At 44.0% G+C, this 20736-nt stretch overlaps 1 protein-coding gene and 1 long non-coding RNA gene across 3 annotated transcripts in view; one reads left to right on the forward strand and one right to left on the reverse strand.

Annotated features, from left to right (window-relative positions):
- Window positions 1-15000, reverse strand: part of gzf1 (GDNF-inducible zinc finger protein 1) — a 30871-nt gene extending 15871 nt beyond the window's left edge. The window contains exon 1 of one of the 2 annotated variants that reach the window (XM_072265551.1): window positions 14901-15000. The gene's annotated coding sequence lies outside the window, so the exon portion shown is untranslated. Of the gene's footprint in view, window positions 1-14893 lie in introns of both variants that reach the window. The other variant, XM_072265552.1, reaches the window with a different exon arrangement.
- A 241-nt stretch (window positions 15001-15241) lies between these two features.
- The window catches only part of LOC140201442 (uncharacterized), a 74629-nt gene continuing 69134 nt past the window's right edge, over window positions 15242-20736 (forward strand). Inside the window, exon 1 of the long non-coding RNA XR_011886860.1 lies at window positions 15242-15293. This is a non-coding gene — a long non-coding RNA (uncharacterized lncRNA). The remainder of the gene's footprint in view (window positions 15294-20736) is intronic.

Raw genomic sequence — 20736 nt, forward strand, 5'->3', positions numbered from 1 at the left:
AAGTTATGCCGATATGAGTTCACTGGGGCAGGAACAGGCTGAAACAAGGGGTCTACCTGGACAAGCAGGTTTGTGGATCTTAGGGAGGATGTCAAAACAGGAGGTGCGGGGTGCAGGAACTGTGAGGTTGGTGCTGGTGGATGGGAGATCCCCAAAGTTAATAAGGTTGGTAATGGTGTGGGAAACAATGGCCTTAGTGGGGTCCTGTTCGAGGGGTAAGTGAGAGGAGGCATCTGAGAATTCACACTGGACCTTAGCAAGGTAGAGGTCGGTATGCCAGATTAGTACAGCATCTCCCTTTATCTGTGGGTTTGATGGTGAGGTTAGCATTGGTGTGGAGGGAGTGGAGAGCCGAACGTTTGGAAGGAGTGAGGTTGGAATAGGAGAGAGGAGTGTTGAAGTCTAGAGTGGTTAATATCCCATCAGCTGTTGGCAATGAAAAGGTCCAGAGCAGGCAGAACACTAGGGCGGGGTGTCCAGGAAGAGGAGGACGGTTGAAGACTGGAGAAGGGGTCATCAGTGTGGGGTATGGAGTCCTTGCCAAAGAAATAGGCTCGGAGACGGAGGCGGCAGAAGAAGAGCTCAGCATCGTGGCATGCATGGAACTCACTGAGGTGTGAGTGCAGGGGGAACAAAGGTGGAGCCCTTACTGAGGACAGAATGTTCTGCCTCAGAGAAGAGAAGGTCAAAGGGCATGGTGAAAACCCAGCACAGATGAAAGTTGGGATTGGAGAGGGGTTGGTCGTGTCTAAGGGGAAGGGAGGTTTGGGGTGTTCAGGGTGGTGGGGGTCACCTCTTGTTTGTGAGCTGATGTTTCAGGTCAGAGATCCTTTGTCAGATCAGTCATAGAAAAGAACAGCATACAAACAGGCCTTTCAGCCCATCCAGACCATATGGAACCATTTAAACTGCTTAGTCTCATCGACCTGCACTGAGACCATAGCCCTGTATACCCCGACCATCCATCTACATATTCAAACATCTCTTAAACATTGAAATCCAGCTCACATGCACAAATTGTGCTAGCAGCTTGTTCCACACTCTCACGGCTCTGACTGAAGTTCCCTCACGTTCCCCTTAACTTTTCACCTTTCACCCTTAACCCATGACCTCTAGTTGTAACCCCACCCAACCTCAGCAGAAAAAGCCTGCTTGCATTTACCCCATAATCACTAGATGCGAAGTATTTCCCTAAACAAACTTCTGTCACCTGCTCTGTCTCATTCCCTAACAGGAGCTCAAATATCGCACTCTCGCTAGTTGGGACTTCTATGAACTAATTAAGGAAACTTCCCTGAACACATATGACAAACTCTATCCTATCTAGTCTTTTTACAGTATGGGAGTCCCAGTCAATATGTGGAAAGTTAAAATCACCTAATATAACAACTTTATGTTTCTTACAACCGCCTGCAATCTCTCTATAAATTTGTTCCTCTCCCACGGACTGTTGGGTGGTCTGTAACATAATCCCATTAACGTAATCATATCTTTCTTATTCCTCAGTTCCACTTATAAAGCCTCACTAGACGATTTCTCCAGTCGTCTTGACGGAGCACTACCGTGCCATTTTCCCTGACTAGTAACGCCACCCTGTCCCTTTAATCTCTCCCACTCTGTCGGGTCTAAAACAACGGAACACCGGATTATTGAGCTGCCAGTCCTGTCCCTCCTGAAACCAAGTCTCACTAATAGTCACAATATCACAATTCCATGTGCTGATCCATGCCCTGAGCTCATCCACCTTTCCTACGATACTTCTTGCATTGAAGTATATGTAGCTTGGAACACTAGTCGCACTAGGCTTAACCTTTTGACTCCTGACTTTGTCTGAGGTCTTGCCTCCACAACCTCTCCACTATCTGTTCTGGCACTCTGGTTCCCATCCTGCTATAACTCCATTTTAAATTTACTCATGCAGCACTAGCAAACCTTCCCACTAGAATGTCAGTCTCCCTCCAGTTCAGGTGCAAACTGTCTCTTCTGTACAGGTCCTACCTTCCCTGGAAGACAGCCCAATGATCCAAAAATCTTATCCCCTTCCTCCTACACCAACTCCAAATTAAACTGTACAATCTTCCTATTTCTGGCCTCATGGGTAGCAATCATGAGATTACAACCCTGGAGGTCCTGTTCCTTAACTTAGCACCTAACTCCCTACACTCACATTGCAGAACCTTCCTACCCATGTTATCTTCCTACCTACTTGGACCATGACCTCTGGCTGCTCACCCTCTCACTGAAAGCTGACGGCTCGATCCAAGATGTCCCAGACCCTAGCACCTAGGAGGCAACACGCCATTCGGGAACCTCCTGTCCGCTCCCCTAACACGACAGCATGCCTTTTCTCCTCTCCTACTTGAGTCACAGAGCCAGAATCAGTGCCAGAAACCTGACCACTGTGACATTCCTCTGTTAGATCATTCCCGCACCCCCCCAAACAGTATCCAAAGTGGTATTCCTTTTGTTGAGGGGGATGGGCACAGGGGTACTCTGCACTAACTCCTAACCCGTTTCCCCTTGCTGACTGTCACCCAGTTTCCTGTGTCCTGCACCATGGATGTAACTACTTCTCTATATGTCCTATTTATCACCCCAGCAGCTTCCCAAATGATCCAAAGTTCATCCACTTCCAGCTCCAATACTTAACGTGAATTGTTAGAAGCAGCAGCTGGATGCACTTCTTGCAGGTGCAGCTGTCAGAGGCACTGGAGGTCTCCCTGCCTTCCCACGTCCCACAAGAGGAGCTTTCAACTATCCTGCCCAGAATCCCTACTGTTCTAACGGTGCACATATAAAGAAAAAAGCAATAAATAAACTGGGAGAAAAAACTACCTATGGGTTTTTCGCCTTCTCTCACTCAAGCCACAGGTAACACTGTCCACTCGAATAACGGCTGCTCTGCTTGCCCCTGCCTTAATTTTATCTGTTCTTGCCAATCAATCCCGGTCGCTGACTTGAAAACTTAATTGCTTCTCTTGCCACGGAAGTGGCCTGATGTCTTAAGTGTTTCCAGCATCTTGTTTTAGATTTCCAACATCTAAGACGCTGATTTTCACATTCCCTTCAGGACACGGGCACAATGGTTCCCATGATTAAACCCACCATAGGCCTGCATTCCTGCACACACTTCAAGATGACTGAAGGCCATTGACAAATTAAAGGAGCAAAAAAGACATCTTCTCAAGAGGACATTTTAAAATGTAAAAGTGACAAAATAGAAAAGAAATCTGAGAAAAAAAATTGCCCAGATATCTAAATTTTGTAGAATACATGAAATAATTGCTAAAACATGCTCTGTATTTCAAACTCGGTTCTCTCTTGACTCAAAGGGAACTCATTCCTTACTCTCTAATTAAGGTAACCAGGATCTCATTTCACTCACTCCCATTAAATTTAGCAGATTCACTGGGAACTTATTTATAATACTGTGTAACATTCCAAATAAAAGATTTAAAAATGGGTAGGAGTATTAATTAAGAATAACATTCAATTATCTGGAAAATTTGTCAATCTGACACTACTGAGCACATTGGATTAATGCAGTCTTACTGCGCCAGAGAAGAGAAAGAACACAAGATGCCCTGAGGGACAAAATGTAAAAGCAATCCTTGTGGAAAGCAAAATCCTATGTTGTAGAGGTGAGATAACGACAAGGTTAGAAATTGGCTGCCTAACTGAAATGGGCAATTTTTTTCTTCACATGTGTGACTCCTCTAAACACCATATAACAATTACAGCGTAGAAACAGGCCATCTCGGCCCTTCTAGTCCATGCCGAACTCTTACCCTATCCTAGTCCCACCGACCTGCACCCTCCATTCTTTTCCTGTCCATATAGTTGTCCAATTTAACATTAAACGACAACACTAATAGCAGTTATATACAGGCCTCCAAACAGCAGCCGGGATGTGGACTACAAGTTGCAACTGGAAATAGAAAAAGCATGTCAGAAGGAAAACGTCAAGATAATTATGGGGGATTTATGGATTAATTATGGATTGGGAAAGTCAGGAAGGTAATGGAGCTCAGGAGAGGGAGTTTGTAGAATGCCTACAGGATGGCTTTTTGGAGCAGCTTGTCCAGAAGCCCACCAGGGGACCGGCTGTTTTGGATTGGGTGCTGCGTAACAAAATTGAGGTGATTAGGGAGCTGGAGGTAAAGGAACCCCTTGGAAGTAGTGATCATAATATGATTAGTTCAGTTTCAAATTTGAAAAGGGGAAGCTGGTATCAGGTGTATCAATATTTCAGTGGAACAGGGGAAATTACAGTGGTATGAGAGAGGAACTGGCCCAAGTTGACTGGAAAAGTAAGCTAAATGGAGGGACGGCAGAGTGGAATTGGATGAAATTTCTACAAGAAATAAGGAAAATGCAGGAAAAATATATTCCAAGAAAGAAGAAAATAATGAATGGAAAAATGACACAAATGTGGCTAATGAGAGAGGTTAAGGCAAAAATAAAAGCAAAAGAAACGACGTACAAGGAAGCAAAAATTAGTGGGAAAAATGAGGACTGGAAGACTTTTAAAAACTTACAGAAGGAAACTAAGAAAGTCATTAGGAAAGAAAAGATGAATTATGAAAGGAAGTTGGCTATTAACATAAAAAAGGATACTAAGAGTTTTTTTTAAATATATGAAGAGTAAAAGAGTGACAAGGGTAGATACAGGACCGAATAAAAATGATGCTGGAGAAATTATAACGGATAACAAAGAGATGGCAGAGGAACTGAATGAGTATTTTGCATCAGTCTTCACAGTGGAAGACATGAGCAATATACCTGATAGCCAGAGGTATCAGGGAATAGAATTAGGTACAGTCAAGATTACTAGAGAGAAAGTGCTTGGGAAGCTAAGTGGACTAAGAATAGATAAGTCTCCCGGTCCGGATGAGGTGCACCCAAGGGTTCTGAAGGAGGTGGCTTTGGAGATTGTGGAAGCATTGGAAATGATCTTCCAGGAATCAATAGACTCTGGCATGGTTCTGGAGGACTGGAAGGTTGCAAATATAGTTCCGTTATTTAAGAAAGGAAGGAGGCAGCAAAAAGAAAATTACAGAGCTATTAGTCTGACATCGGTAGTTGGAAAGATATTGGAGTTAATCCTCAAGGACGAGGTTATGATATACCTCGAGGTGCATGACAAGATAGGCCGAAGCCAGCATGATTTCATGAAGGGAAGATCCTGTCTCACCAACCTATTGGAATTTTTTGAGGTAATCTCGAATAAGATTGACAACGGAGAGGCTGTGGATGTTGTGTATTTGGATTTTCAAAAGTCCTTTGATAAGGTGCCGCATATGAGGCTGCTTAACAAGATGAGAGCCCGTGAAATTATAGGAAAGATATTGAAATGGGTGGAGCATTGGCTGATAGGCAGAAAGCAAAGGGTGGGAATAAAGGGATCCTATTCTGATTGCTCGCCGGTTACTAGTGGTGTTCCGCAGGGGTCGGTGTTGGGGCCGCTTCTTTTTATGATGTATATCGATGATTTGGATTGTGGATTAAATGGTTTTGTGGCTAAGTTTGTGGATGACACCAGGGTGGGTGGAGGAGCAGGAAATGTTGAAGAAACGGAAAGGTTGCAGAAAGACTTAGTCAGTTTAGGAGAGTGGGCAAAGAAATGGCAGATGAGATACAACGTTGACAAATGTACGGGTGTACATTTCGGAAGAAGAAATAATCGGGCAGATTATTATTTAGATGGGGAGAAAATTCAAAAATCGGAAGTGCAAAGGGACTTGGGGGTCCTCGTGCAGGATACCCTAAAGGTTAACCACCAAGTTGGATCGGTGGTAAGGAAAGCAAATGCTATGTTGGCATTCATTTCAAGAGGAATAGTGTATAAGAGTAAGGAGGTGTTGATGAGGCTCTATGGGGCATTAGTGAGACCTCATTTGGAATACTGTGTGCAGTTTTGGGCCCCCTATCTTAGAAAGGATGTACTGATGTTGGTGAGAGTTCAGAGAAGATTTACGAGGAAGATTCCTGGAATGCAGGGGCTAACATATGAGGAGCGTTTGTCGGCTCTTGGATTGTATTCATTAGAGTATAGAAGAATGAGAGGGGATCTCATAGAAACATTTCGAATGTTGAAAGGGTTGGACAGAGTAGATGTGGAAAGGTTGTTTCCCTTGGTGGGTGAGTCCAGGACAAGAGGCCATAGTCTTAGAATTAGAGGGTACCCAGTTAAAACAGAGATGAAGAGAAATTTTTTTAGCCAGAGGGTCGTGGATTTGTGGAATTCGTTGCCACATACAGCTGTGGAGGCCTGATCATTGAGGGTGTTTAAGGAGGAGATTGACAGGTATCTAATTAGTCAGGGTATCAAGGGATATGGAGAAAAAGCCAGAAATTGGAACTAGATGGGTGAATAGTTTAGCTCATGGGGGAGCTGCGGAGCAGACTCGATGGGTCGAATGGCCTACTTCTGCTCCTTTGTCTTGTGATCTTGTGAACATCGAACCTGCCTCAACCACTTCTGCTGGAAGCTCATTCCACACAGCTACCACTCTCTAAGTAAAGAAGTTCCCCCTCATGTTACCCCTAAACTTTTGTCCTCTAACTCTCAACCCATGTCCTTTTGTTTGAATCTTCCCCACTCTCAATGGAAAAAGTCTAACCATGTCAACTCTATCAATCCCTCTCATAATTTTAAACACCTCTATCAAGTCTCCTCTCAACCTTCTACACTCCAAAGAATAAAGACCTAACTTGTTCAACCTTTCTCTGTAACTTAGGAGATGAAACCCAGGCAACATTTTAGTAAACCTCCTCCGTACTCTCTCAATTTTATTGACATCTTTCCTATAATTGGGTGACCAGAATTGTACACAATACTCCAGATTTGGCCTTACCAATGCCTTATACAAATTCAACATTACATCCCAACTCCTATACTCAGTGCTCTGATTAATATAGGCCAGCAAACCAAAAGCTTTCTTCACCACCCTATCCACATGAGATTCCATCTTCAGGGAACTATGCACTATTATTCCTAGATCCCTCTGTTCTACAGCATTCTTTAATGCCCTACCATTTACCATGTATGTCCTATTTTGATTAGTTCTACCAAAATGTAGCACCTCACATTTTTCTGCATTAAACTCCATCTGCCATCTTTCAGCCCACTCTTCTAACTGTCCTAAATCTCTTTGCAAGTTTTGAAAACGTACCTCACCATCCACAACACCACCTATCTTAGTATCATCTGAATACTTACAAATCCAATTTACCACCCCATCAACCAGATCATTAATATATATTACAAACAACATTGAACCCAGTACAGATCCCTGAGGCACACCGCTACACACCGTCCTCCAATCTGATACACAGTTATCCACCACTACTCTCTGGCGTCTCCCATCTAGCCACTGCTGAATCCATTTTACTACTTCCATATTAATGCCTAACGATTGAACCTTCCTAACTAACCTTCCGTGTGGAACCTTATCAAAGGCCTTACTGAAGTCCATATAGACAACATCCACCGCTTTACCCTCATCAACTTTCTTAGTAACCTCATCAAAAAATTCAATAAGATTTGTCAAACATGACCTTCCACGCACAAATCCATGTTGACTGTTCCTAATCAGATCCTGTCTATCCAGATAATTATATATACTATCACTAAGAATACTTTCTATCAATTTACCCACCACTGACGTCAAACTCACAGGCCGATAATTGCCAGGTTTACTCTTAGAACCCTTTTTAAAACCCTTCAACAAAGGGCATGGATTCAAATTTGTTGCATGTGTTTGAAACTTGAGGACAGCTACTTGAAAGTCAAGGAGCTTGGAGGTTACTGTGGATAGACTGGAAAATAGTGGTGAAACCACAATCAGATGAGCCGTAATCTTACTAAATGAGAGATCAGGTTGAGGACCGAATGGTTTACTCCTCCCGATTTGTGTCCTCCCAAAGAATCACATGCTTTTAATGTATAGGTGTCCCCGCTTTTCGAAACCTCACTGTTATGAAAGACCTACATTAGTTCCCTGTTTTCGCTAACAGAAGGTGTTTTCACTGTTACGAAGAAAGGCAGTGCGCTCCCCAAGCAGCCACTCCTCCCCCGGATTCAGAACTGCATTCCAGCCGGTATTGCTTAAACACGTGCCTGTGAGCAGCCGGTAGCAAGATGAGTTCTAAGGTATCGGAAAAGCCTAAAAGAACTCGTAAGGGTGTTACACTCAGCGTAAAACTAGACATAATTAAGCGTTTTGATCGTGATGAATGAAGTAAAGACAAAGTGAGTTTGGCTTGTGGAAGTTGACAAAGATGATGTTGAAGAGGTTTTGGCATCCCATGACCAAGAACTGATAGATGAAGAGCTGATGCAATTGGAAGAGAAAAGGATAACAATTGAAACCGAATTCAGTAGCGAAAGTGAAGTTGTCCAGGAACCGAACGTGAAGCAACCACGTGAGATTTTCGCTGCAATGATAAAGTACGACTTTAATTTTGAAAGGGTACGTCGGTTTAGGGCATATTTGCAAGACGGTTTGCGTGCTTACAAAGAACTGTATGATACAAAAATGCGCGAGGCTCAGCAGTCAAGCAAGCCTTCCACATCAACCACAGCAGACGACAAACCTTGACCTTCAACACCGAGGCAAGCAGACATAGGAGAAGATGACCTGCCTGTCCTAATGGAAACAGACGACGATGAGATGACACCCCACTGTCCCACCACCCCATTCCCCAGGCAGCAGATACCGTTTCGCGGAGAATGCAGCGGTAGCTGGGAGGCACACAGCACACCTTTAAGAAAAAAGCCGAAATAAACATGCTAATTAATTAGGTGCCGCCCGGCACGTAAATGTCGGCCCAGATCAGAGGTGATTGCTGACTGCGTCGCCTCTGATCTGGGCCGACAATTATGTGCCGGGCAGCACCTAATTAATTAGCATGTTTGTTTTAGCTTTTTTCTTAAAGATGTGCTGGGTGCCTCCTGGCTACCGCTGCCCCACTGCATGCTTCGCGAACCGGTATCAGTTCGCTGCCCGGAGGGTGGGGACCACTGCACCACCCCAACCTCCGACGACTCAGTCTAACATACCACCATCAGTGCGCTCAGCAAGCTGTCTTCCCGATTCCTGTAAGTGATACTACACTGTACATATATTATTTCTACTTTATATAGGCTGTGTATTTTTATGTGTTATTTAGTATGATTTGGCAGCTTCATAGCTTAAAGGTTACTGGAGAGAGTGTTTCTGCCGAGAACGCTTGCGCTGTGTTTCTGCCAAGAGCGCTTGCATGAGATTTTCGCTACAGAGAACAGTGCCGGCAATGATTGTGGAAAAGTATTTCTACTTTATATAGGCTGTGTATTTATCATATCGTTCCTGCTTTTACTATATGTTACTGTTATTTTAGGTTTTATGTGTTATTTGGCATGATTTGGTAGGTTATTTTTGGGTCTGTGAACGCTCACAAAATTTTCCCATATAAATAAATGGTAATTGCTTCTTCGCTTTACGACATTTCGGCTTACAGACCGTTTCACAGGAACGCTCTACCTTCAGATGGCGGGGAAAACCTGTACCACTACTGCAATATTTATAAAATACAATTTTACTATTAGTACTTTTTCAAAAACTGGACTACTATATTTTTTGCTTTATGATTTAGATTTAGAGACTCACAGCCAGTAACAGGCCCTTTGGATCCAATGAGATGGTGCTGCCCAATTACAGCCATGTGACTAATTAGGCTATTAATCGACAGTTTGTGGATTGGACTCTGTAGTAGCTCACGTTATGATGTGTTTCTGGCTGTTCCTCCTTTTATTGCTATTTTGCCAGATCTTTTTCTGTTGCTACTAATGCAATTTTTTGTGCGTGGGGGAGGGGCTGATGTTTATTCTTTGAACGGATTCCATGATTTTCTTTGTTTAGTGGCTGTTTGTGGGAAGACGAATCTCAGGGTTGTATACTGCATACAGACTTTGAGAATAAATGTACTTTGAATACTTATTCACCCATATGTCTTTGGAACACGGGAGGAAGCCAAAGCACCCAGAGAAAACCCATGCAGTCACAGGGAGGATGTGCAAGCTCCTAAAAGAAAGTGGCAGGAACTGAACCTGGGTCACTGCTGCTGTAATAGTGTTGTGCTAACCACTACATTACCATGTCCCCTTCAAATGCTGAGTGTACAGTGAAGCTTCAAACGTTTAGTTCATGTGAAATAATTATAGACCACTACATTGTTTCAGTTAGAGAAATGTTTTCTGATGAGGTCAGTAGAACAGTACTTAAATTAACTCTTCAGCAATTTTGGCTGATTATATCTGAAAATGTTTGAGTATTTGTACAGAGTATTCATTGAATATACACGGGAACATCCATTGTTCAGCATACTGAAGACAGCCAAATATTAACAATGAAAGTGGCTGATAAGTTACATATTTTGGCTTTGCATGCCTGAAACACCAATTTCCTGTACAGGTACAAGTCATAAACTGAACGTAGCAAGCTGCATAATAGCTCACATAAACACAAAATACTCTGCAGATGCTGGGGTCAAAGTAACATGCACAACACACTGAAGGAACCCAGCAGTCGGGCAGCATCCGTGGAAACGAACAGTCAACGTTTCGGGCCGAGACCCTTCGCCAGGACTGAAGCGGGAGGGGGCAGGGGCCCTCCCTATAAAGAAGGTGGGGGGAGGGTGGGAAGGAGAAGGCTGGTAGGTGCCAGGTGAAAAACCAGTAAGGGGAAAGATAAAGGGGTGGGGGAGGGGACGGGCAGGAAAGGTGAAGAAGGAATGGGGAAAGCACAATGGGTAGGAGGCAGAACCATGAGGGAGGTGATAGGCAGCTGGAGGAGGGGGCAGAGTGAAACTGGGATGGGGGAAGGGAAGGGAGGGGAAGGGAATTACTGGAAGTTGGAGAATTGAATGTTCATGCCAAGGGGCTGGAGACTACCCAGACGGTATATGAGGTGTTGCTCCTCCAACCTGAGTTTAGCCTCATCATGGCAGTAGAGGAGGCCATGCCTCATCATGGTATCAGTGAGACCTGACGCAGATTGGGGGACCGCTTTGTCGAGCACCTCCGCTCCGTCCGCCACAACAGACAGGATCTCCCGGTTGCCACCTACTTCAACTCTGCTTCACATTCCCATTCAGATATGTCCATACATGGCCTCCTCTACTGCCATGATGAGGCTAAACTCAGGTTGGAGGAGCAACACCTCATATACCGTCTAGGTAGTCTCCAGCCCCTTGGCATGAACATTCAATTCTCCAATTTCCAGTAATTCCCTCCCCCTCCCTTCCCCCGTCCCATCACTCTGCCCCCTCCTCCAGCTGCCTATCAACTCCCTCATGGTTCCACCTCCTCAATTGTGCTTTCCCCTATTCCTTCTTCACCTTTCCTGCCTATCCCCTCCCCCACCCCTTGATCTTTCCCCTTACTGGTTTTTCACCTGGAACCTACCAGCCTTCTCCTTCCCATCCTCCCCCCATCTTCTTTATAGGGTCCCTGCCCCCTTCTTCTTCAGTCCTGACAAAGGGTCACGGCACAAAACGTTGACTGTTCATCTCCATGGATGTTGCCCGACCTGCTGAGTTCCTCCAGCGTGTTGTGCGTAACATCGCACATAAATTTCTGTCTCAAAATTAAATCATCAAAAAATAAAGATTATATAATTGTGAGTAGAATAGGTTATGTTGTTTAGTTCATCATGTAGTATCTGGAACTTGAAGGGTTACAGTACATAGCTTTCTTGCTTCATGAATTGTTTTGTCACATCAAAGCAATGGGCATCAAATTTGTTCTGGCTATAGCCTGGAGTTTATTATGATTTCTACATTAGCAACACCGTTCATTCATTCCCACCTTTGCACAATTCCAATGGAAACGTTTGTGATTCAAGTTTTCAAAAAAAATACAAAGCACAAAAGGACTAGTAATGCAGCATTAATGAAATTCAATTACTCTAGGTTAAGCAAAATATAATGAAAATCGCACAATTGTGTTACAATTCCATTGCTGCATAACATAGAAACAGTGTGGGCAAAATAGATAATTTACTATTTACCCCTATGAAATATTATTTATTAATACTCCTTAGAATTTGAGTAGGAAGTCAGATGGATGTGGTTAGCTAGTTTAAATGTTTTCTAGAATAGATAAACATAGTACCAAATAAACAAGAGTCAGTAGTAGTATATTGACATCAGATAATGGCATCAAATGTGAAGGGAAGCACATGACACTAAGAAATCACTTCCTCACTACAGGAAGGATGTGGATACTATAGAAAGAATGCAGAGGAGATTCACAAGGATGTTGCCTGGATTGGAGAGCACGTCTTGTAGGTTGTGAACTTGGCCTTTTCTCCTTGGAACGATAGAGGTTGAGAAGTGACCTGATAGAGGTATATAAGATGATGAAAGGTGTGGATAACCAGAGACTTTTACCCCATGGTTGAAATGGCTAACATGAGTGGGCATAATTTTAAGGTACAGGGATAAGTTTTTCACACAGAGAGTGGAGGGTACACGGAATGCACTGCCAGCGATGGTGGTGGAGGCGAATACAATAGGGTCTTTTAAGAGACTCTTAGATAGGTACATGAAACTTAGAAAAATAGAGGGCTATGCAGTAGGGTAATTCTAGGTAGTTTCTAAAGGAGGTTACGTGGTCAGCACAACATCGTGGTCTGAAGAGCCTGTAATGTGCTGTAGATTTCTATGTTCTATGTAAATGTGAAATTCCACCCATGTCGAGATTTTTCATTTAATTTTGATCCTGCTAATTAACCAGGTAGGATAGGGGACTCTTACACCTTCAAGATCACTGTCAAAGTGTAATCTGATCAAGGTTTAGAGATTGGCAGCTGTGTTCTAAATTGACTATATGTACTCACTGTAAGAGGCTTGTCCCAACAGTCATGCAGTTGGTAGGGCATTTGCCTCACAGTGCCAGAGTCCTGGGTTTGACCCTGACCTCTGGTGCTGTCTGTATGGAGTTTGTATATTCTTGACATCACTGAGTAGGATTCTTCCAGGTGCTTTGGAATGTGGGAAGAAATCAAAGGTGTGGGTTGTCCGGTTGCATCTAGTATGCAGATGAGTGGTAGAATCTGGGCAAAGATGATGAGAATGTGGGGAGAATAAAATGCATGATTAATGTAGGATTACTGTAATGTAAATGAGGCGTTAATTGTCAGTTGTAGGGCTGTTTCCACAATATATCTTGCTATGATTCTCAACAAATTAAGAACCAAGGGATGTCAAATTTCAAGTGGTGCAATACCACATCTGGGTTTGTGATCTAGTGGACAGTGGATCTTTATAAAAGATTTTGCCAGTTTTTTTGTGGTTTATGACCACATTAAGAATACTGAATACTTATTTGCTCCTCTTAGTAAAAATAAAGATATCATAGCATCGAGAGAGTTCCAAGAAGATATACTAGATTAACTCCGAGGATGAGAGGGTTATCTGTACTAGAGAAGCTAGACAACTTGTGTTTGGCTTCCTTGGAATTTTGGAAGAAATCTCTTATTTAAATATGCAAGCTCCTAAGAGAGCTCAAAATGTTTTCAATAGTAAGCAACTCATGAATAAAGGAGCATGATTACAAGATAAGGGGCTGTTCATTTAAAACTGAGGTGCATAGAAAACTCTGAAAGTAGAGTAGGGATTCCTAACCACTGATCCCTCGGTTAACGGTAAAACTCCATGGTATAAAAATGGTTGGGAGGGTAGTGAATCACTGGAATTCTCTAGTCTGGAGAATGGTGGAGGCTAGATCATAAGGTAGATTTTTAAGGTGGAAGTAGATATTTGGAGGATTAAAGACTTTGGGGCTCTGAGGAACTGGCACAGGAGACTAGCATAGATCAACCATGACCATATAGACTGACAATACAGGCTTGAGGGGCCTGGTGGCCTTAGTCTTGCTTTTATTTTCTTGCATTTTTATGATGCTGGTTCAGAAAACTGCTTCAAATGACAGCTAGATCTACTTCTGGCTGTTACAGAGATTAAGCTGCTCAAAATATCCATGTAACATAAAATTATCACAGCTAAAGTAATTTCCAGACAGGTTGTGATCACTAAGGTCAGGAGGATGGAGTTTTTTTCGTCCCCTTATTCAAACTGTCCTAGTGTACCCGTGTGTATGCATGTTTGTGTTTATGTCCGGCAGCTGATGGAACGATGCTAAAGTAATTTCTGATTGGCTGGATAGGCAAGTGTTTTCCCCCCACGCGACCATTTCCTTGTATACAAATATTACAGCACTGGTCAAAAAAACGACTTATAACGGCGTCTTTTAAGAGCATTTCAAAATACGTTCAAGGTCATAAACACATGAGATTCTGCAGATGCTGAAAATCCAGATCAACACACACAAAATGCTGGAGAAGCTCAGGAGGTCAGGCATCATCTATGGCCCGAAACGTCGACTGTTATTCCTCCCCACAGATGCTGCCTGACCTGCTAAGTTTCTCCATCATTTTATGTGTGTTGTTCTACTTCTAAGGTCCGGTGGGGCACTTCGGAAGCAGTTAACAATGTGGAACAAATCAGAGGGGCTTTGAACGCAATGTACCCCTATTCGGGAAGGTACAATTCTGCAAGACAGTGACCTATCCCGTAACCCTGTGTGGGGGCAGAGTGCATGGTGGCCGTGGGGAAAGAGTTCACCTCTGACACGACCCAGACCATGTGCTGCTCCCATCACCTGTACCTTCCGCGGCAGTCTCAGCACCCCACCCCCAACGCCGTCTCCCCACTCCACACCGCTCCCTCCAGCCTCCTGTCAGTATCAGGTCGGCCGCCCCGGGTGCTTCCACTCATCTTCCGGCCCGCCTCCCTACCCCAGAGGCACAGGATCGATTAAGCAAGCGCGAACAACGGCCCGACTCACCACTCACCCGAATGCGGGACTGCGCGGCCCAGGCCGCCCGTGTGCAGTAGGCCGAGAGCTGGGTGAAACCGGGTGGGTGGGGGCAGGGGCTCTAGGTCGCCATCGCGCGGCGGTGGGCGGGGTTGTTCGGCCCGCACGTCGCGCACGTCACATTACGTCACTCGTGTCGTGAGCTCAGTCCCACGCGCACGCGCTCTCCCGACACAGGAACTGGTGAACCGACGTCTCTCTCGCCTCTGCTGTTTGGGGTGGGACGGTCGGCAAACACGCGTAGCCGGTGACGGAAATACTGCGGGGCACGCAAGCGCAGTGCAGGCACAGACGGCGCTGCCGGCATATGCATGCATGCTGCGCAAGTGATTGTCGGTCTGGGACATTGTCTTTTCCTCTCTGTAGATGGGTGCGTATTTCTAACATTTTCGTTTTTATTTTAGATTTCTGGCATCTGCAGCCACTTAAAAAATCAAACTTGATTACAGTGCATCAAATTTGATTACTGGATTACTTTCTGTTATCGATGTTAAAAATATTATGCAATTAACCCACGCAAAATGCTGGAGGTACGCAGAAGGTCAGGCAGCATCTATGGAAAGGAATAAACAGTCGGCGTTTCGGACCGAGATCCTTCAAGTACTCTGCCAGTAACCTTGTGCTGTCTGCAAGTTTGACCCGAAGGATAGCACTTCACACTTTTCTGGATTGGACTCCATCTGCCTCTTCTCAGCCCAGCTCTGCATCTTGTCAATATTCCACTGGACCCTATGACAAACTGAATCCTGTGGAACACCTCTAATCACAGACCTCCAGACAGATTACACTCCATCTACTACCAAACTCTGCCTTGTGTGGGCAAGCCAGTTCTGAATCTACGCAATCAAATTTCCATGGATCCCAGCCTCCTGACTTCCTGAATGAGTTTACCATGGGGAACCTTGTCAATTGCCTTACTAAAATCCATATACACCACACCCACTGCTCTACCTTCAATTTGTTTTGTCACTTCCTCAAACAAGTCAATCAGGCTTGTGAGGCAGGATCTGTCCCTCACAAAGTCATGCTCACATTCCCTAATCAGATGGTGATATAGTTATAGACTATAGCACAGAAACAGGCCCTTTGGCCCATCTAGTCTATGCTGAACTATTAATCTGCCTAGTCCCATCAACCTGCACCCAGACCATAGTCCTCCATAACCCTGCCATCTGTGTACCTATTCAAATTTCTCTTAAATGTTGAAATCGAACCTGCATCCACCACTTCCGCTGGCAGCTTGTTCCATATTCTCACCACCCACTGAATAAAGACGTTCCCCTTAGGTTCACCTTTCACCCTTAACCCATGACCTTTCATTCTGGTCTCACCCCACCTCAGTGGAAAAAGTCTGCTTGCATTTACCCTATTTATACCACTCATTGTTTTGTATACCACTGTCAAATCTCTCCCATTCTTCTAAGCTTTAGTCCTAACCTGTTCATCCTATCCCTGGCAACATCCTTGTAAATTTTCTCTGCACTCTTTTAATGTTCTGCTTGCCATATCTTTATCAACTATTACTTTAAGGCCCACATTTTCTTTTTCAGACTGTAGGCTTTGCTGGGAAGACCAGCATTAGTGGTCCATCTCCAGTTGCTCTTAAGAAAGTGGTGCTGAGCTGCAGCAGCTGTGTTATCATGTTGAGTGCACTGAACTCTCCAAGCCCTCTACTGGCAAAAAGTAATAGGAATGGAAACCATTCAAAGATTACTATTAAATAGAAGCTTAGACCTGTGGAAAGAAGGATGCATCTGGCAGCACCAAAGATAGTGGCAGCAAGGGACAGCAGTGTAAGCATTTAAGCAAAATACTTAATGCAAAGTGCTCACTATACAGGCTCCACAACAACCAGCTAGGTAGAGTCGGTCTCTAATTGACACAGAAGTCAGCCAAGATAGAGTAGGAGGATCTTGCCGTCGTAGGTCTTGATTACAAGATTTTTTTAAAACTAGTGATGTCAATAATATGTCTTTCCAATATCTAACACAGCTGTTCCTAATCTGGGGTCCACAGATCTCTCTGTTAATGGTAGGGCTTCTAGCGATAAGGGAGGTTGGGAACCCCTGTTCTAATATCTCTGCAAAGGTCAGGTATAACATGCACAGGAAGGGCATTACTGCAACAAGCAGTTAAGTTTACATTAAATTGCTTTGCACTCCATGTCCAGCCCAATGTCTTTAAAGGCATGAACTTGTTTTAAAATCTTTTTTGATGCATTTCCAGAGATTCTTAACATCAGATTTTAGTCCAGCTTGACTGGTCATTTAATTAGATTGTGATGGATTTTATCAATATAAATTCCTTGCCTCGCTTCCAGTCCAAGTTTCCTATCTAACAGAAAAACAATTTTATTTCTGACATTTTAAAATTAACTCTAGATAGCAACTTTTTGGAGGCAGAGTTTTCAAAACTCATGCCTCTAGGTGTGAAGAGCTCCTGCCTGATATCACAACAGAATGGTCTAAGCTCCACTTCTGGAGCTATGGCTATCATTTGGATAAATATTTTCTAAGATATTTAAATGATTTTATTGGACGGCCATGAGAGACTTTGTAGATGCTGGAAATCAAGTAACACACACAAAATGCTGGAAGAACTCAGCAGGTCAGGCAGCATCTATGGAGAGGAATAAAGAGTCAATGTTTTGGGCTTGGAACCTTCATCAGCAAGGTACCCGTAGCAGTTAGAGTACCACTATTACAGTGCCAGCGACACGGGTTCAATTCCTGTCACTATCCGTAAGGAGCTTGTATCCTCTCCCCGTGACCATGTGGGTCTCCTCCAGGTGCTCTGGGTTCCTCCCACATTCCAAAGATATACTGGTTAGTATGTTAGTATGAGGATGTAACTAGTAGAGTGGATAGGGGAGAACCAGTGGATGTGGTATATTTGGATTTTCAAAAGGCTTTTGACAAGGTCCCACACAGGAGATTAGTGTGCAAACTTAAAGCACACGGTATTGGGGGTAAGGTATTGATGTGGATAGAGAATTGGTTAGCAGAGAGGAAGCAAAGAGTGGGAATAAACGGGACCTTTTCAGAATGGCAGGCAGTGACTAGTGGGGTACTGCAAGGCTCAGTACTGGGACCCCAGTTGTTTACAATATATATTATTGACTTGGATGAGGGAATTAAATGCAGCATCTCCAAGTTTGCGGATGACACGAAGCTGGGCGGCAGTGTTAGCTGTGAGGAGGATGCTAAGAGGATGCAGGGTGACTTGGATAGGTTGGGTGAGTGGGCAAATTCATGGCAGATGCAATTTGATGTGGATAAATGTGAAGTTATCCATTTGGTGGCAAAAATAGGAAAACAGATTATTATCTGAATGGTGGCTGATTAGGAAAAGGGGAGGTGCAACGAGACCTAGGTGTCATTATACACCAGTCATTGAAAGTGGGCATGCAGGTACAGCAGGCGGTGAAAAAGGCAAATGGTATGCTGGCATTTATAGCGAGAGGATTCGAGTACAGGAGCAGGGAGGTACTACTGCAGTTGTACAAGGCCTTGGTGAGACCACACCTGGAGTAGTGTGTGCAGTTTTGGTCCCCTAATCTGAGGAAAGACATCCTTGCCATAGAGGGAGTACAAAGAAGGTTAAGCAGATTGATTCCTGGGATGGCAGAACTTTCATATGAAGAAAGACTGGATGAACTGGGCTTGTACTCGTTGGAATTTAGAAGATTGAGGGGGGATCTGATTGAAACGTATAAAATCCTAAAGGGATTGGACAGGCTAGATGCAGGAAATTGTTCCCGATGTTGGGGAAGTCCAGAAGGAGGGGTCACAGTTTGAGGATAAAGGGGAAGCCTTTTAGGACTGAGATTAGGAAAAACTTCTTCACACAGAGAGTGGTGAATCTGTGGAATTCTCTGCCACAGGAAACAGTTGAGGCCAGTTCATTGGCTATATTTAAGAGGGAGTTAGATATGGCCCTTGTGGCTACGGGGATCAGGGGGTATGGAGGAAAGGCTGGTGCAGGGTTCTGAATTGGATGATCAGCCATGATCATAATAAATGGCAGTGCAGACTCAAAGGGCTGAATGGCCTACTCCTGCACCTATTTTCTATGTTTCTATGTTAATTGCTCTCATGGAGTGTAATTGTGCAGCATGGGCTCATTGGGCAGGAAGGGTTTGACACTGTGCTGTATTTCTAAATAAAATTTTTAAATATCAGTACAAATGATTCAAATTCTTCGACAGGAGCTCAGTGAGACCCTCTCTGTGATCTCTGCTGCTCTCCAACCCTTAACCATGTGTTCACCCAGAATTCCGACCATAGCATTATAATTTCCCTCTCACTCCTTCTCTTCTCATCTGCCCATCACCTCCCTCTGTTTCCCTTCTTCCTTCCCTTTCTCCCATCAGTCACTGTCCCCTCCTAGCAGATTCCTTCTTCAGCCCTTTACCTCTTCCACCTATCCCCTCCCAGCTTCTTACGTCCCCTCCAATCCACCCACCCCTTCACCTATCATCTGCCAGCTGCTATTCCTCCCCCCCCACCTTAGTCTAGCTTCTTTCCCTTCCTTTCCAGTCTTGAGAAGGGTCTCAGCCCAAAGTGTTGACTGTTTATTTCCCTCTGTAGCCCCTGCCTGTTCCTCCAGCATTTTGTGTGTGTCACTCAGCTTTTCTGTTTAACTTCATGGTATGCAAATTTCATCATCAGTATGAAACTCAAGCGCAACACAAAAGGGAACAAAAGAAACAATGGTTCCTATTACAAGTGGAATGGAAGGCTGTGATTGACAAACTCATGCTCCTTCCCAAGCCACTTAATATCAACCAATGCACTTAACTTGTCTTGATCTTATTAGTGAGCTTGTTGACATCATGCTTCCTTCCCACGTCCAGTTTGGCTTTTCCAAGTTGTTGCTCTAAGGTTACAGACCACCGTCGCTGTTCTTGAAGCTTCTGCTCAGCCTCCAGTACCTTGGCACTGCTCTCCTTTAACCTCTTCTGCAGGAGCTTCTCCAAATGCTCATAAATCCTGTCTTTAATAAGCTTTGTCAGTAGTTTATCCACTAGTGATACAAGACTCACAGATCTATAATTCTCAGGATTATCCATATTCTTTCTTAAAGAAGAAAACATTTGCCATCCTCTAATCCTTCAGCATTACTCCTGCAGCCAGTAATGTTGCAAATGGTGCAGCAATCTCGTCACTTGCTTCCCTTTATAACCTGGGATTATCCTGTTTGGCCCCAGGGATTTAGCCATCCAAATGTTTTTAAAAAGTTCCAACACATCCTTTTTCTTAACCTTGTCATGTTCCAGTATATCAGCCTGTTCTGTGCTCTGTTCACATTCAAAGTCCCTCTCACTGGTGAAGTATTCATTAAGGATCTCCCCTATTACCTCTGATTCCTGACACATTTCCTCTTTTCATCCCCTTGCTGTGTCATCTTGTTTTTCACATACGTATATAGAATGCCTTTGGATTTTCCTTCATCGCCAACATCTTCTCACATCCCCTTTTAAATCGCCTAAATCCCCTAATCTCCTTCCTGGCTACTTTATAACTTCCCTTTTTGCTCCCTAAAGTTTAAGCATTCTTCCTTCTTCCTCTTGACTAAATGTTCAAGTTCTCTTGCAGCTACAGCTCCTTTCCCTCCCTCAGCTGGACAAAGCTATCTAGAACCCCATGGAAGTGCTCTTTAAACAATTTCTTTATTTTCATTGTACATTTCCCTGGGAACATGTTGCTAATTTACGCTCCCAAGTTCTTTCATAATTCCTCCTCCTCCAATTAAATATTTTCCCAAACCATCTGCTCCGATCCCTCTCTATGATAAAGATCAGGGAGTTGGGG

Source organism: Mobula birostris, chromosome 8 (assembly GCF_030028105.1).
Source record: "Mobula birostris isolate sMobBir1 chromosome 8, sMobBir1.hap1, whole genome shotgun sequence".
Lineage (NCBI taxonomy): Eukaryota > Metazoa > Chordata > Chondrichthyes > Myliobatiformes > Myliobatidae > Mobula > Mobula birostris.